Raw genomic sequence first — 16,801 nt, 5'->3', positions numbered from 1 at the left:
AATGACATCTGTTTTTTGTCATCCATATTATTGTTAAGTCGCTGAGATCTTTTTTCATATAATTGAATTCATTTCTTATTGTTGTGTGCTACTTTTAAAAATGATTCTAAATGTGGGATGCCTTTAACTTTTTAGCACTTTGTATGTGTTTTAAATACAACTGTTCGGTAACAGGAAACAGGAATATGTCATTTCCTGATGTAGTATTTTTAAAGTGAGTGTTTCTTGTCTAACTTGTTTCTCTGAAGAAGCTGCAGTGGTCTGTGGTGAAAACGCTCTTTTGGTTTGTTCAAAATAAAAGCGTTAAGAAGCTTTTTGACTCGGAGGCGTTTCTGTCTGCAAACAAGGTTCCTCATTGTGTACTTTTTGGTCTGACTTGTTTGAAAGCAGTTTTTGTGGTTTTTCGTAGGAGGATTCCTGTTGGTTTGCAGCTTTGCAGCCTTTCGTGTTTTATCTTGTTTACCGGTAGTTGTTAGCAGTTGACTAACAGTTGAGTTAATGGCAACTGGCAGCACTGCTAAGGACACTGACTTAACTTCGCTGATAGCAGGTCTATCAGCTAGATTGGATGACATGAACTCGAGGATGGATACGATGCAAGCTTCCTTCCATGCACTGAGAAATGGTCCGAGCCGGAATGGTTTGACAATAGAGCACAGCCAGGGCCCAAATGAAGACTGGATCCCAGCAGCGCAACCTAACCCTCGGACTATGTCACCTGCCGATGTTCTTGGCACAGGAATGAGCCAAGGACCTGGATTACAGCTTTCCGGTTTAAGTCCGAGTGGCCTTGAAGCAATAAGACGGACTGGTTAAATGCGCTGCAGTGGCTTCTAACGAACGTACCACCGTCCAAACAACTGCTCGGAATGGAGCAGTTGCTGGTTCCAGTAATGACAATACACCTACAGGGTCTAATAATAGAATTCCAGACCTCGGTGGCTGGCTTTTGGACACTACTAACTTGCTTTTCACCGAGCAAGGAATAAACACAGGTACTGTCGCAAACAATGATGGCTTATGCTTATCAGAAAAGCTTAAGATTTTGACTCTAAATTATTAAAATTAAAAACTGCAGCTTGAGTCTGCTTACTTCAAGCAATGCATTAATGAAAATATTGTACCAAAAGGCTTCGGAATAATTTTACGCCTTCTGGTTTAATTTCAGACCATGACTTCTTGATTGACCTGGAGGCTCTTTTTCAAAAACATGGTGCTGAGTTAATGAATATTATTATTAAGCACTATGGTGCAAATGTTGATGTTGTATTAAAAGAAATTAATGATTTAGACAATGAAATTAAGCAACATTTAGATTTTAATAGGTACCAGTTCGATTACGGATGGATTTTGTCCAGTATTGATACTCTGCTACTTAAACTAAAGGGAAACAAGAGTAAAAAATTGAGTAGGGACAGAGAGGCTTATGGTAAAAATGCTGCTTACCCTAACCTTAAAGGGACCAGACATGTTCGTATAAGTAGTAATAATGAATATCCGGTCCAAACATTAGGTGAGGATGAGGACGGGGTAGAAGACCTTGATGAAGAAGACTCTGGGAATGTTCATGCCACCCCAACACCTAGAAGGAGTAACAGAATTAAGGGCTTTGCTAAGGATAAGGGAAGCCACGAGAGAAGTGACAAAGGTTACAATGACAACAGGGGGCACAACACTTATAATGCAGGGAATAGTAACAACAAAAATTTTTTAGGGCAACGCAGCAAGAAGTCTTACAGGAACAGAACGGTAACAAACTTGCCCCCGCTTGACCCCATACCTAACTTCTTGGTGGCAGATAGTTCTAGTATAGTCGACGCTGATGCCTCTAGCTCACCTTCTTATGGTGGGCCCCCTGTCATTCTCACTAACACGAATGGCGACTTTACCATTTACAATTTTTCTGACATTATTTTGGACCAACAATTGATAGAATTGTTAGCTTTTGGAAACACTTTTGTTCCAACTTCCTATGGGAATGTTGCTAAAGAAATTATTGAACTAAAGTGTTTTGTAAGAAAAATGAATCTTAAGTTACTGTTCAATCATGAAACAGAGGCTGTGAATCATGGTGAAGTAAACGCCATCCCCAATGTAGGATTTCCAAAACTGCCCAGTGTTTTTAATCCTCCATTACATTCTACGTTGGAATTGTTTGAGAACATGTGTGAATTTGATTTTAGATTTTTGGGTAACAAATATAATGAATATAATAGGCCTACAACTCCCAATATTTCTAAAGAACAACGCTTATTACTGGATGAACTTAGTCAGTTACCTATACGGGTGTTAAAACCGGACAAGGGAGGAGGCTTGGTGATTTTTCATAATGTCACCTATAATGAGAAAATGACTTCCCTCCTGGATAGTGATGCCTACACAAAAGCTTCAAGAAATGAAGTTAACGGTACCACACAAAGGATCAGGGGATATTTTAGGGACCTTTTCTTAACGGGGAAAATTGATATCAAGACATATAATTATATTGACATCATGTCTTCCAAGATCCCGTTATGTTTGGGATCCCTAAAATCCATAAAAGTGTTACTGACCCCCCTATGAGAGCTTTAATTGACAGTAGATCCTCTATCACTTACCCATGTTCCAAACTAATCACACACATCTTGGACAAATACGTTAAGTACATTCCAAGTGTGTGTAAGGACTCATGGACATTTTGGACAACATAAACAAACTGCCATTCAATGAAGATGACAACTTGTTAACTATTGATGTCATTGACCTCTATCGTGCATACCGCACTTAGAGGCGGTTGAATGGACAGGGTCAATGTTACAAAATTTTGGGGCGTCCAGATTGGAGGTCGAACTGGTTATGGAATTACTTGAAATAGTACTAACCAGTAACTACTTCCTATTTGACGGTGACTTCTATTTACAGAAGCGGGGGTGGCCATGGGCTCCCCATGTGGAGCAGGTGTGGCAAACTATGTAATGGGGTACTGGGAAGCAAACATCTTGGCTGATCTCCCTGGTATTATGGCCCCTGTTACCTTCTACACCGCTACCTTGACGACATGTTCCTCCTGTTCAGGGGTCAGAATTGGAAGCGAAAAACTTAGTGGATAATATCAGTAATTCCACTGAGTTCCTGAAGTTCACTTTTAAATTTTCTACCACCGAGCTGGATTATTTAGATGTCAAACTTACGAAGGATATTTGTCATCAGTGCTTCAGGTCCACCGTCTTTAGGAAAGCCACATACTGCAATTCTTTCCTGCACTTCACCAGCTTTCACCCTCACAAACAGAAAAGATCTATAGTGAAGGGACAGCTGGTGAGGGCAGGAAGAATGTGCAGCACCCTTGTGGATTTTGTTAAGGAATGTTCATTTCTGAAGGAAATGTTCACTAACCGTGGCTATCCTGAGAAAATGGTTTGTGAACTTATTGAGGAAGTTACTCTTAAAAGAACTAGAGGCTTCTACACCCCTTTATTGACTAAACAAAAGGTCTCCTCCAGTGTAGTTAGTAGTTTCACAGATGAGGTGCCTATAAGTGGTCTAATAGGTAGCAATGTTGACCGCAGAGAATCAAACACAGATTTATCTTTGAGCTTCGTCACTATTTTTAGTACTAATTCAGAAGCAATTCTGGACATCATCCGTAAGAATTGGAGGTTGATATCCTCAAACCCATCACTAGCAGGAAAATTGGGAGACGAACCCAGATTTATTTTTAAACGATCTAAAAATTTGAAGGAACTATTACAAAGGGATATCCAACAGCATAGTTTTATAAAAGAAAAGGAATGTCCAGATGTGAATTCTGTAACTTCTGTAACAATGTCCGAAAACAGGAGACATTCCTTGTTAGGGACAGGAAGTTTGTCATCAAGCATGCACTTAATTGTGAGAGCAAATCAGTTATATACATTGCTATGTGCAACTGCTGCTCTGGGTTCTACATCGGAAAAACCGACAGGAGACTGCGAGATAGGATGTATGAGCACTTGTATGCAATTAGGACATGTAAAGATGACAACGCACTGGCCAAACATATTGCATTGTTCCCAGGACATAGCTTTAGCTTTATGGCTATAGACCATGTACCCTTAAAAATCAGAGGGGGCCCTGTATCTTTAATACTAGAAAATTGTGAGCTGGATTGGCAGTTGCGCTTGGACGCTTTCTGTCTCCCTGGCCTTAACACTAACTGCAACATTGCCCCAGTTCTTAAATTAAAAAGTTATTTCAGGAAAAACCTACTGTTACTATATAGTTTTCTCTGACTTTAGGTCTGACCCGTATATCAGGCAACACATATTGGATGACTTGGCAGTCTTGTTTGTTTTCAGTACCTTGCACTAACACATTGGGTCTAGCTAGTTGACTTGACCGTCTACTATTCAGGGCTTGCTTAACCTAACAGTCAGGTTTATAACCTAGTCTTAGTGGTCTTAGTAGGAAGACACAATGGATTCTCACGTGCTGAATCTTTTAGGTCGCACGTGTTTTCCGCAGGGCAAAGGATACTCTTCCCTTTTCTTTCCCCTTCCCCCCCCCCTTCTTCTCTTTTCTCCTTAGTCCTGCATGGTTACAGCACAAACAGAATGTTTAATAAACTAAGCCTTAGCAAATATGAGCAGTATTTATCCCTTATACACACCTCATACAAGGCAAATTTGTTCTTAATGTTTTAAGTGAGTATCAGAGTATACTTTTTGATAGATCTACTTGCATATTTTGTATAGTAGTTTATTTTAAATAGTAATGACATCTGTTTTTTGTCATCCATATTATTGTTAAGTCGCTGAGATCTTTTTTCATATAACTGAATCCATTTCTTATTGTTGTGTGCTACTTTTAAAAATGATTCTAAATGTGGGATGCCTTTAACTTTTTAGCACTTTGTATGTGTTTTTAAATACAACTGTTCGGTAACAGGAAACAGGAATATGTCATTTCCTGATGTAGTATGTTTAAAGTGAGTGTTTTTTGTCTAACTTGTTTCTCTGAAGAAGCTGCAGTGGTCTGTGGCGAAAACGCTCTTTTGGTTTGTTCAAAATAAAAGCGTTAAGAAGCTTTTTGACTCGGAGGCGTTTCTGTCTGCAAACAAGGTTCCTCATTGTGTACTTTTTGGTCTGACTTGTTTGAAAGCAGTTTTTGTGGTTACCCATAATACCATGACATAAACAGTTTCCAACTAAGCTATCCCACAAATACATATCTTTGATGTATTCACAAACACATTGGCCATCACAGTCAGTCAACAGTACAGAGAATCTATCGCAACAAGTAGATGTAGGTCTGTATGGGTATATATGACTCTCTCACTCTCTCTCTCTCTGTGTATATATATATATATATATATATATATATATATATATATATATATATATATATAGATATATAGATATGTATATATACATATACACATCCATTGATCCATTGGTGTACATATACATATATATGTAGGCACATATACATTTCACCTTTCATAGTGGGAATATCAATTATACAAAGGATGTGAGGTGTGCAGTAATGTAATCATATTGCACAGTCTTGTGATAAATGCATTGAAAGTGTTCAGAACCCAGGTAGCTTTACCAGACCTCACTGGCTTCAACATTGCAAACTGAACAAACCACCCATACTGTTTAAACACCACCTGTCATATACCAGCACTGTATGCTGTCTTGTTCATCACACACTAAAATCTACATACAAATATGCGCATACTAACCTTCACCAACATATATATCTCCACCCTTCACAAACAGTTGCAATATGTCCCCTGCTCTATGCACATATACAGATGTGAATATATATGACACATATATATTTCTCTGTATGTGTGTGGCATACACACACAAGGTCCACACTGTTATAAGTCCCTGGACCTCACAGCTGAACTGTTGGGCCTTGCTGTAACACGAATAGGTGTCCCATGTGAACACACACTAACATTAGAGGGGGTATATATAGCTACAAATGCTAGATAAGCATACTAGACTGCTACAGCAGTTGCCAATGCTAAGCTACACTTTAATATGACTATCATGCATGTGTTGCTCTGTCACACCCATGTTTATATAATGGCAGCACTAATCCCCCCAACAGCCATTGGCCACACTACTGTACAGAACACAGATAACATGGATCAGATTTTTGACATTTAATGCTGAGCTACACATTTCACAGGTATGTCCCACTGCCCACAGGTACACACTGTATTGTCCATAGCAGTAGTTAAGCAGGACATCTGTGCATAGATAAGTACTGCTGCCAACTATGAATTGTTCACATTATGTAGAGTACTCTTCAAAAACATGTACTACATGCCAGTAGATACATATGTGTCACATACCTTTCCTTTGTATGATTTGGTATTATTTATTTTTCTTTTTCCTTTTCCTTTTCTCTGTCTCTCTCTCTCTCTCTCTCTCTCTCTCTCTCTCTGTCTCTCTCTCTCTGTCAGTCTCTGCAATAGAGTGATTGAGTTTGTTGGCAGCGATTGCAGCCTGCTTTTGTAGGTATTTGCACATGAGCATGTGATGGCCTCTGCACCAATTAGTGGCCACCATTTGCTAACTGCATGCAGCCTGCTGTGTAGTAATTGCAGTAATCACTTTCATAGCAACCCAGTACTATAAATTGCTAACTCAGGTAGGCGTGGCCCTTTCAGCTTTCCAAGATGGAGATCATCCTTGTTTGCTGTGGACATCATTGTTTAAGACAGAAGGTTGGTATAGTTCGTATATCAGAAGCCAGGGGTGTAGCCAGTGATTTACATTTTGTACTCAGACCTAAATGTTGCTGCTTCCAGTACACACTTGTCAGTGTAGAAATGTACTCACCCCTCAAAATGCTAACCCAAGATACATGGGAGGATGTACTTTCTTTTCAAATTTTACAATTAACTGCCATAAAAGCTAGTTATTGAGATGTATTCCTTTGGCACAAGAATTGTTTGAGAACTACTATACTGTGAATATTCATTTACTCAGTTCTAAACAGTTTGTACATTTTTAGTGTTGACATTAGCACAAGCTGCTCAAGAAAACTGGACGCATTTCAGTACTGTGAGTATGCTTACCTACATCCTTGGTAGACCCTGCACACACAGGTATATTCTACATTTGGGTAGGGTACGTATTATTGTGTGAATTTTATCTTGTTGGACTTACAGGGTTGCTGTGTACATGTTAGTTTATCAAGGCAAGTAGTCTGTCTGCCTAACTCCCAACTGTGGACCTATCCACATGGTAGCCAGAGATTAGCCTGTTATTCTTTGTCTGTGCACCACACACGTCTTTTCAGCACTAGACCAATGGCATTCTTACAGTTGGTTGCTAACAGTACATGGCTACATCCTTTTGTATTTCAGTGTTGTATTCCTACATAAGGGTATGCTTCCGGAACTCCTTCCAAAGCTATTTGCACAGTGTGTAACAGCAGAAAGGCTGCTATGCCTCTATGTTTCTGCCTCTGCCAGACCTCTCAAACACACAGGTACATATTTGAACAGACTCAGGCAAAAGTAGAGAAAAAGTCAGGGACACCTTTAAAATATTAGTGCCATTAAGATGAGACTTTGAGAGAACCAGAGCATATGGATTAATACACCTTTTCTGAAGTAAAAGAAGTGTCTAACTCTTAATTATTATCATTACTAATTACGTGTAATTCACCACCTTTCTGCCCAAAGTCAGTAGTTTTTGGAGGGATTCAGAGGGACAGAGCTAAAGTTTGTTTCAAAATCAGGGACATCCCTGAAAATTAGGGACAATTGGGAGGTATGGCCTCTGCCCTAAACAGATATGCCAGTGTTTGTACTGCTGTAATACTGTGTGGGGTTTCTATTTTTCCTTTGCATTCACTCATTCTGATGCATGATATATTTATTTCAGCACCAACTTGTATGTCTACGGTGGCTTAGTGGTACTTCATACAGTGTAGTGTGTACAAGGTCCCGGGTTCGAGACTGACTGAGGTGTTTTATTTTGCTGCTGAGCAGAACAAGGGCCCTCACATACAGAGTGACTAAGGCACTTTTAAGCAGCTGTAATCGGGTTTGCATAGGTTTGCGTGATGCTTAGCAATGCTTAGCTAAGCACAAACAAGCGCACACTCATGTAAACCCGCTAACTACTGCTTAATAGTGCTTACTCCTGCTAACCCCCGTGCTCATTTCTTTGAAAGAAAAGAAAATGGGGAGATAGGAAAGTGGTGAAAAAGGGGCACAAAGAGGGAAAGACAGTAGGGAAAATAGCTCAGGATGTGCAGGACGGGTGTAGGGAAGGTCTATAGCTGCCCATTTCTTTAACAGCAACAGCTGTGCCTATGGAATAAATGTGGAGGTAAATATGAAACCTTCAACCCCTGAGAGAGGGGTGAGGACAACAAAGTATGTTGTAATGCCAATTAAATTACATTGTATGTGTCCAGGGGACATGTGTTCAAAATGGGCAGCTATGTATGGGGCGTAATTTTTTTTTTTGGGAGCAGTTTGCCCTTTTTTTTCAGGTGAGAGTGGAATGTGGGGTAGGGGAAGTAGGTATATTTGGGGAGGTAGGTTGGGGAGGTAAACAGACATGACAAACAAGACACATACAGGGGCGGAATATGACACATGTGCTGGGTGAACACCATTGACGGGGAGGGATGGTTGGAAATCGCAAGCCCATGAGCCCACAGATGGCAACAGTAAAACTTAGGTCCCCACACATGGGCAGTCACCACTGCACCTTCACAGCCCAGAGGGTGGCTGTGCTGGGGGCTGTGTAGGAGGGGCAGGCTGACCCAGAAGTTGCGCCACTCGTGCCTCAAGCTGGCATAGAGGTTCTGCAACAGAACGCACGATCTCTCAACGCACCACAGCCCGGACCGTTCGTAGGGTAATAGGTGGCCCTCCTCTGCCCACGCTTGCATGGGGGGGCTGAGCCCCATCCTCTGCAGTGCTTCCACCCAAAGGTGGCACAGGGCCAATGGAGGAGGAGGTCCCAGGCTGGGCACCAGACCTGCTGGTGCCAGGTGCCATGGCCAGCTGAGGTGGGACAGGTGGGTCCACTGGGACCGGCCTTCCCATACAAACTATGTTTTGGAGAATTTAATAAAGATATGGGTTAGTAGCAGTCAACAGCATTCCCAGTTAGTTATAACAGCATGCAGAAGTATTCCCATTAACCCAACACACCAGAGTTTCAACAGTTGAAAAGCAAGCATAACACATGCATATATAGAACAATAGTGAACATTACAACAGCATGCAGGTTTAATTGATGGCAACAATATTGTGGTATTTGAACAGGGCACATGCATAGAAATGAATGCAAATATTTATAAACCAATAGGACATATGTCCCAACAAATGATTTGAGATTAGACATACCCATTGAGGTGTGAAACTGCATTTTTTATGCACATACAGTAGGGTAGAAAAGATACCTCAATTAACTTATATATCCTTCTAGTTTACACTACATTCCTATTAACTGCAGTTATATGTCCCTTACATGTATTATTACACTACCCAATGTCCTTCTATTGTGCAATTGGATTTTGCTAGATCATTATATACATGAGCTGTATCTGACATACAAACTGTCCAGGATGCAGATGTTACTGCTACATATTTTGAGAGTTGCTCACACACACACTACTGCTGTGATGGTACACTGACAGCTCTACTTTCATATAATTATCTAGATATATTCAGGTGAAATTATCAGTTATATGTTAACAGCTCCCTACATTTCTGGCAGCACACTGACATTTCTGGGGAACACAATACCAAGCTACTCATGTGCCAGATTAACCTGTACATGCTGGGCATGAACCAACAGTTAAGGGCTATAAATATGCATAAAAGCTACTGGAACTTCCTTCATCCACTTTATATATATACATACCCAAGTGTGGGCTAACACTGCTTAATACAACAGTACTATTTCTAAAATGAAACAGTACAACAACATATCAAAGAAAATCACACAGACACACTTCAGGAATTATACCTTTATTAAAGAATTATTACACCTTTATTTATTGGGTTAAAACACATTTTTGAAGGCTCTCTCATTTATTTTATATAACAGTGCATGCAGAATAATTATTAAAGAATTATTATACCTTTATTTATTGGGTTAAAACACTTTTTTGAAGGCTCTCTCATTTATTTTATATAAAAGTACATGCAGAATAATTACTAACCTGCCTGGTGATGCAGCATTTGCAGCCTATCTTCATGGGTTTGCTGATTCATAGCCCGGACACCTGCAGCTGTGAAGTAAATGCAGTGATAATGAGACTTACCTATCCATAGTATAGACAAGAATAGCAATTCTTAAATACTTAATACAATGGCTACTTACTCATTACTGTGGAATTTGCCAACCCATGGGCCTCCTGGATCCACTGGTCCAGTTGATCCTCCTTGCGACACTTCAGGTCAGAGCAATGGTGCCTGACCTGCTCACCAGTCTGAGGAACGCCAGTGGCACTGGTGAGATCATGAGCTAGACAGTTCCAGGCCTCTGTTTTGTATTGGGTGCCCTGGTACTGGCCCTACAGAAGTCTTTCCTCATAATTGTGGACAAGGAGCCAAACCATTACTTTGGTCTCCTCAATGCCCTAATGTTGTGCTCAAAATCGAGTGCCTTCTCCAACCCTGGCCATGCTGACTGCAGAAGGGAGCTACAACCAGTTATGGCAAGTATTCCTGCCTGTGGAGCTTAAATATGCCTCATTTTCCACACTTATTTGTGATTGGCCAGTTTGGAAAAAAATCAGCTGTAGGCACACCTGCTTAACTGATGTTAGCAATGTTTAATATTCCTTTGATAGATATGTGTCTGTTGAAAGTGCATGGTTATGAAATGCTGTCATGGCTTAGTGGTTATGTACTGTGACTATAGTGCACAGTATCCTGAGTTCGAGCCCTGTCACTGTTTTTTATTTTCCTACTGGCCAGACCTCAATGGTTAAGGTACAGTGAAGGAGGTGTGGCCGTGTTTAGCCAACTTTGCTCAACTTTGCCCGATGTTGCTCAGCGTTGCTTGACGTTGCCTGACGTCGCCCAACGTTGCACTGGTTAGAGCGGTGTGCAGCTCCGCGCAAACATGTTCTGTTTGTGCTAGTTTGTGCGATGCGCAGCTCCCCGCAAAACATTGCGCTAGTTAACGCAGTGCTCAGCTACGAGCAATTAAATATAAATATGCTCAATACTGGTAAAATATGCTTAGCAGTGCTTTACATTACTTAAAATAATTTACTCATGCATCAGTATGCATAACCATTTCACCTTCCTAAATATATATATATATATATATATATATATATATATATATAATTAGTTCACTACAACATATAACATTTCAATACTTTTTACAATACTTTAAATAATACTTGTCAGGAAATATTTTTGTATACAGATTTCCAACAGAAAATGAAAAGTGTAGTGGTGGGACTTGAATCGGGAATGCCTCCTCTTTGTGCAAAGGCTCTAACCATTATGCTATCGCTATTGCATTTAATTTGCATATATTTTTCTTATTATCCTCTTTGGTGTCTAAACTGCTAACTGTAGCTAAGCAATGGGCAAACCCACGCAAACACGCGCAAATATGGGCAGCTATATCGTAAATGAAAAAAAAAATATTTTACTTTTGGTATTTGTATGGGGTTTACTATATGGGGGAGTTTAGTGTTAGAATGTACACATGTGAATGCACTCGCTCATGTAACTAGACATTTCCCATGTTTCAAACTTGCATGGGCGTGGATTTTTGGACTGATCGGCAGTCCGACACTCCCCCTACACTCGTCCACGCTCCGTGTTAGTTTAAGAGTTGAGGCAGCACACCCTCATTAATATGCATGGCGCGGTGCCATCTTACTCTTAGACTGGGCCTTCCATGTAAAACTAATTTAGTCTTACACAGAAGATTAGTGAATCCTGGGGATTAGCTTACAAAGTTGTATACACAGTTATCATTTTAGTGGCCAGACAAATAGCAGAGACAGATTACAAAAAAAAAATGTACAGATAATTATCACATAGAGGAATTTTTAGTAAACATAAGATGGTAGATTTTTGTAAACATAGCATAAAAATTATATACATTGTTAATATACACTTATCAAAAAAATAGTCTTACAAGTTATAAACATGTTTAGCAATTTAATGGCCAGACAGATAGCAGTGACAGGTTACACTTTTTCTTCTTTATTTAGAGATTTGGCATTGTATTTTTGTGTTATAGGAATGGATTTTTCAATGCATGCTTTGAGGTGAGCATAGAAATTGCCCACAAAAGTGGCAACATGTGAGACTGCGTCATTGTGGTGAGGAGGACTTTAAATTTCACTAGGCCATCAGTTAATCTGATTAGGTTTTCTTCAGAGTAGTCTCTAAAGACAGATGGTTTTAAGGGTAAGTCAAGTGTTACTCTAATAGTGAATGTTAAATGTTGGTCAGATTCGAACAGTGACGTGCTAACTATACGTGTTGAGTAAAGGGTGACTATATTGATAAGAACCTTGTCCAGTGTTTTTGAACACCTACTTGGGACTTGAACCAGTCCACCCAGGGAGATAGCATTATTAAAATCTAGGAATCTTTGTGTGTATATATTTGTGGTGGTATAAGTTAAAAGAGGGATGATAGATTTCTCTAAAGAGAATAGTGCTATGTTCAACAAGAAGGGATGGAAATTTGCTTAGATATGTTTCAGGGTTTTAGGTAACTTGGAAGGGTGTACAGTAATTAGCACTGATAAAATACAGATGGCTGTTTACCATGAAAGGACCTTAAGATTCTGTAGGTAATATGGCTTTTTATGAATACAGACATTACCCTCCATTAACACTGCAAATTTCCACACTGGATCTGAAAGAGAAGTGGGCAGTGAACCCTGCACTATGGGGGTTCTATTACTGTTCTGAAACCATGCTTCAGTAACTACATAGATATCTATATTTTCAAGAGTTAAGAATGCCTGTAATGAATGCATCTTCTTGTTTAGGATTCTAACATTGAACAGTGCTACCATCATATAATTTTGATTTTGACTTACTATGTAGGCAATTTGAAGAGAGTGACATTGCCTTAAAAAGGTGCTGAGTGAGGAAAAGGTCCTGGCCAATATACTGAAGCCATAAGGACAAAGGAGTAGGCCATCCCTAGCACATCAGCCAAGGTTTTTGATTATCTCCCCCTAGGCTGATTTATATTGGATCCCCTTAGAATGACACTAATAGTTACTGAAGTTGTTTATCTTTTGTTTGTATCGTAGCATTATTTTAGATGATGGTAGGATATGGCTCAATACTAGTTCCCACCAATTTAAGAAGTGTATACTGAGAGCTCCATTATATCCCTCTTCATATGATCCAAGGATCTATATCTCAGTGACTCAGCAGATGCCGACATCAGAGATGCAGCTATTCACCACTCTAACTTTGGGGCTACTGTATGTCTAACTATGGAGTCACATATGACACAGAAGTTACCAGATACACTGTCTCAGCTTTGCTGCCTTAAGGGGCTTGGCCTGCCAATTGAATGACCCATTCTTATAGTTGTGTTTTCTGTAATATCTGTATATGTTTTCTGTCTGTAAGTGTGATACTGAATGCCTGGTATGCCAACATTTCTCAAGGATGCCTTTGTGGTTTAGGCAGGGAGTTTTTAAATACCTCAGCTCAAGAAGGCTTATTTGTTTATCTGGGACATGGTGGGCCTAGTTGTGTAAGGTAGGTGTCAGAAATGACAACGTGCAGGGCATAGTCTAGAATCTTTGAAGAATGATTGGCCTCCAAACCTAGTAGATGCTTGCACATCTCATGTTTAGAATAGTCAAAAGGAAGAATTAAACAGTTGTCAGATGATGAGGCAAACTGTGATTTCATGATATTTAATGCATAATGAAATGGGGATTATTAAGGAGTCCTAATGAAATAAATTTATAGGAAGGATCTATACAGAAGGGTTAAACTTTCTAGGTAGTGTACTATCTACCAAGCAGTCAGAAAGATAAGAAGGGTGTCTCAAGCTTTAGCAGTCAAAGGGTAGGTATGTCCCACTTTGATCTACTAGTGCTCTTTAGAATATGCAGATGAGATGAGAGTGGAAGGAGTTTACAAAGGCAATTTACAGTAAGAGCAGTCAGCTCAGGAACAAAACTCACTCAGTATTACGGATGTGTGGAATACAGTGGGAGATAAAAGTATTGAAACAGCTTACACAATTGATACTTTTGTGCTTACTGACAATAGCAATAAAAGAGGAGAGGGAAGGAATTTGGTTATCAAATTAACATATGGAAAGGACAATTGGGACAATGAAAATTGCAGCAAAAACTTCCCTCTAACAAAGGCTACCTACTACGAATCTTCAAGCCTAACACATGTCTGAACAAACTGTTTTAGTTAAAGATCTAACTAATTCACTTATAGTAAAATACATACATATATACATACATACATACATATATACATACATACATCATCATCATCTTCTTTCGGCTGTTCTGGTTAGGGGTCGCCACAGCGGATCATCTGTTTCCATTTCTTTCTGTCCTCTGTATCTTGCTCTGCCACACCAACCACCTGCATGTCCTCTCTCACAAGATCCATAAACCTTATCTTAGGCCTTCCTCTTTTCCTGTTACCTGGTAGCTTCATCCTTAGCATCTTTTTCCCAATATACTCAGCATCCCTCCTCAGCACATGTCCAACCAATGTAATCTTGCCTCTCTGGCTTTGTCTCCAAACCTTCCAACCTAATATACTTATTCCTAATCCTGTCCACACTCGTCACACCCAATGCAAATCTTAACATCTTTAACTCTGCCACATCCAGCTCAAACTCCTGCCTTTTTGTCAATGCCACTGTCTCCAAACCATATAATATAGTTGGTCTCACTACCCTCTTGTAAACATTCCCTTTCACTCTTACTGGTACTCGTCTGTCACAGATCACTCCTGACACTCTTCTCCACTCACTCCATCCTGCCTGTACTCTCTTCTTCACCTCTCTTCCACACTCACCATTACTCTGAACTATTGATCCCAAGTATTTAAACTCCTCCACCTTCGCCACCTCTACTCCTTGCATCCTCACTATTCCTCTATCCACCCTCTCATTCACACACATATATTCTGTCTTAGTCCTGCTGACCTTCATTCCGCTTATCTCTAGAGCATATCTCCATCTCTCCAGGGTCTCCTCCACGTGTTCCCTACTCTCACTACAGATAGCAATGTCATCTGCAAGCATCATAGTCCACAGGAACTCCTGTCTCATCTCGTCTGTCAACCTGTCCATCACCATTGCAAATAAGAAAGGGCTCAGAGCTGATCCTTGTTGTAATCCCACCTCCACCTTAAATGCATCTGTCCCTCCCACCGCAAACCTCACGGCTGCCACACTACTCTCATACATATACTGTACCACTCTTACATACTTCTCTGACACTCCCGACTTCCTCATACAATACCACAACTCCTCTCTAGGCACCCTGCCATATGCTTTCTCTATGTCTACAAAAACATAATGCAACTCCTTCTGACCTTCTCTGTACTCCATCAACACTCTCAGATCAAACATTGCATCTGTAGTGCTCTTTCTCGGCATGAAACCATACTGCTGATCACTAATCATCACGTCCCTTCTTAACCTAGCTTCCACTACTCTTTCCCATAACTTCATGCTGTGACTGATCAATTTAATCCCTCTGTAGTTACTACAGCTCTGCACATCATCCTTATTCTTAAAAATCGGTACCAAAACACTTTTTCTCCATTCCTCAGGCATCCTCTCTCTTTCAAAGATTTCATTAAATAATCTGGTTAAAAACTCCACTGTCATTTCACCTAAACAGCTCCATGCTTCCACAGGTATGTCATCTGGACCAACAGCCTTTCCATTCTTCATCCTCTTCATAGCTATCCTTACTTCCTCCTTGCTAATCCATTGTACTTCATGATTCACTATCCCCACATCATTCAACCTTCTCTCCCTCTCACTCTCTTCATTCGTCATCTCTTCAAAGTACTCTTTCCATCTCCTCAACACACCCTCCTCGCTTGTGAGTATGTTTCCCTCATTATCCTTTATCACCTTTACCTGCTGCACATCTTTCCTAGCTCAGTCCTTCTGTCTAGCCAATTGGTACAGGTCCTTTTCTCCCTCCTTAGTGTCCAAACTTTCATACAACTCTTCATATGCCTTATCCTTAGCCTTCGCCACCTCTCTCTTTGCCATGCACCTCATCTCCTTATACTCCTGTCTGCTTTCTTCATCTCTCTGACAATCCCACTTCTTCTTTGCCAATCTCTTTCTCTGTATATTCTCCTGTACTTCCTCATTCCACCACCATGTCTCCTTGTCATCCTTCCTCTGTCCAGATGTCATACCAAGCACCTTTCTAGCCGTCTCCCTTACTAGCTCTGCTGTAGTTACCCAGCTATTTGGTAACTCTTCATTGCCACCCAGTGCCTGTCTTAACTCATCCCTGAACTCCACCTCACAATTACCATTTTTCAATTTCCACCATTTGATCCTTGGTGCTGCCCTCACACTCCTTCTCCTCTTCTTGATAACCAACATCATCCTACAAACCAGCATCCTATGCTGCCTAACTACACTTTCCCTGGTCACCACATTACAGTCTCCAATCTCCTTCAAACTGGCCCTCCTACATAAGATATAATCCACCTGTGTGCATCTTCCTCCACTCTTGTATGTCACCCTATGCTCCTCCCTCTTGTTAAAATACGTATTCACCACAGCCATGTCCATCCTTTTCGCAAAATCCACTACCATCTGACCTTCTAC

Source organism: Protopterus annectens, chromosome 1.part1 (assembly GCF_019279795.1).
Source record: "Protopterus annectens isolate FY-2018-M chromosome 1.part1, PAN1.0, whole genome shotgun sequence".
Taxonomy (NCBI): Eukaryota; Metazoa; Chordata; order Ceratodontiformes; family Protopteridae; genus Protopterus; species Protopterus annectens.
The sequence above is the reverse complement of the archived record's forward strand: the minus strand, read 5'-3'. Positions refer to the sequence as shown.